General features: G+C 33.1%; 1 non-coding gene across 1 annotated transcript; it reads left to right on the plus strand.

Moving 5' to 3' along the window:
* Positions 1-2564: 2564 nt before the first annotated feature.
* Positions 2565-2685, plus strand: LOC145071838 (U5 spliceosomal RNA). Its single transcript, XR_013690803.1, has one exon. It is a non-coding gene; the product is annotated as a U5 spliceosomal RNA (small nuclear RNA).
* The last annotated feature ends 95 nt before the right edge of the window (positions 2686-2780 follow it).

Here is a 2780-nt window from a genome sequence, read left to right on the forward strand (position 1 = left end):
TTTGACTGGAGGGTCTTATTCAAGTATAGCCATGAGAGGATAATGAGATGTGTGTGGTATTTTGGGGAACCCACTAAGATTCATGCTTACCGTGTTATGTGTTTCAAGTACTTCTCAGGATCACGGGAAGGCACCGGCTTGGTTGTACGCACACGAGTTAGAGACACGTTTTGGAGGATCCTGGATTGTGTTTTAAACAATTAATGAACATGTGTTTTTGATAACTCGATATTTAGGGATTTTTATGGTTGTGTTAACGAAATTCATGTGATTTTTAAATGAATTTTTTTTTTGGAAATTTAGGGTGTTACACTTGGTCCTCTACACTAACACCATTATATATATATTTTTATTAAGCTCAATAAAAATTTTTCTTACCCTTGGACCATAATTGTTAAAAGCTATAAATTAGATGGGCCATTTTTGAAAAAAAAAATCATAATTAAAGCATGTTAAGGCCGTCTTGTTCGCCATAAGCATGTCGCTTTGTCTGTCTTGTTGCTAGAGCTTAGACAACCACCCTTTCTCTACTTATGTAACCCCTCCTCTCTTATTGACCTCCTCATCTTCTGTATTCATTTATAGCATTCTTTTTGATGTCTAACGTCCCTCCGTTAACATCAATCACTATTGTACATAACCACCTCATGTAACAACTCCTTCACCTCTTCATATATGATCCATGTCCTCATAAGATATTATCCTTTGCATATATATCACCGTGATGCCGGGTCATAGCCACCACACCATGCAATGAAGTTACTCTCTTTGGTCTAATAAATATTTGATATTTGATTATCCATTTCCTAGAAACTAATTTCAAATCTTATATCTTATTAGTTCCCAAAAAATAACAAAAAAATTAAACCAAAAATAGGGAACAAAGAAGAGGGGACTAAGAGAATGATTTGAAACAAATGCATGTAGATTTTGGGTTCATCGCACAATCTAAGATATATGTGGAGTCATTGGTTTACTCTCCAAAAGATTCACTACGGAAAAAAAATGGGACTCCAACATATATAGCCACTTATAAGATCATGTCACACTAATATGGAATACATTAACACTCCCTTTAGAAATGAAGACTCAATAAGGATATAAAAGGACATGGTAAGCCATAGAGGTGCAGACGTGGATTCTAATAATATGTAAGATATTTGTAGAATCGTTGATTTACTGAGCCCTTATAGAGAGAATGAAGAGTCCAACATATAGCTACTTATAAGGTATCTCACATCAGGGGGACATGGTCCATTATGTCTCTATATATGTTAAAGTCTCCATCTCTTAATTTTAGCTAATTTGGAAAGACACTCTTAGACTTCATAATCTCTTATATATCTTATATGTTGGAGAATCCCTCTCTCAATTTGAGCTCATTTGGAGAGACAATTTTGTACTCCACACACACACACACACACACACACACATATATATATATATATATATGTTGGAGAATCCCTCTCTCAATTTGAGCTCATTTGGAGAGACAATTTTGTACTCCACACACACACACACACACACACACACACACATATATATATATATATATATATATATATATATATATATGTTGGAGAATCCCTCTCTCAATTTGAGCTCATTTGGAGAGACAATTTTGTACTCCACACACACACACACACACACATATATATATATATATATATATATATATATATATATATATATATATATATATAAGGCTTGCAAGCCAACCCGCTAAAAGATGGAAATGTACATGACCATGTTGTGCTAAGATGTGTAAATGCACGCAACCATGCATAGGGGTGAGCAAAAACAACCGCAAACCAAAAAACCGAAAAAACCGCATTAACCGAAACCGAAAAACCGAAACCGAACTGAATTTGCAAAAACCGAAAATACTCGGTGTGGTGCGGTTTCTAGTCTCGCAAAAACCGCAAAAAACCGAACCGCACCACACACACACACATATATATATATATATATATATATATATATATATATATATATATATATATATATATATTAAGTGTTGATATTTGTAAGAACCAAGAACTTATGACAATTAAAATTTCTATAAATGTAAATATCTATCTTATCTATTGAAGGATGATTGTATATTTTTAAGCATACATTCAGTGATATTTACAATAACAAATAATGTTTATGACATTTTTGTAACATTTAAATATGAAGACTACTAGTGATATAGTATCATTTTTATGAATACATTAATTGATATTATCGTATGTACTTGTGAAACAAATATTATATTAAATTTGCATTATATTGAAGCATTAGAAACATGTTGAATGAGTGGTTAAGTAATTTGATTTCAAACCAATAGGCTGTGGTATGGATTTATCTCCAATAAATGATTACCACTCCTCATTTGAGTCAAAGTAACTCGCTGAGTTACTTGAGTTTTAGTAAAAAGGCAAAACAGGAAAAAAACCGCAAAAACCGAACCGCATAAAACTGAACGGTGCGGTTTCTAAATTTCAAAAAACCGAAGTTGCGTTTTTCGGTTGGGTTTTGGCCAAAAACCGTACCAAACCGCACCATGCTCACCCCTAACCATGCATGTTGTGAGCAAAAAAGCTAAGTATTATTTTGCCTTTTACTAAAGAATATCGTGTGCTTTCCATATATAGTGGCATACACTTATTTTTAGAGAGTCCTTTCTTATACTTAAGGGCTTTAACCAATTTTTAAAGTTCAAAAGTCCCTTAATTTTATATTTGGCAAATGAATAAAGGACTCCAATGCAATATACAAACCAATCAGCTAGGATA

Source organism: Lactuca serriola, chromosome 8, assembly GCF_051521515.1.
Source record: "Lactuca serriola cultivar US96UC23 chromosome 8, Lser_US96UC23_V15, whole genome shotgun sequence".
NCBI lineage: Eukaryota > Viridiplantae > Streptophyta > Magnoliopsida > Asterales > Asteraceae > Lactuca > Lactuca serriola.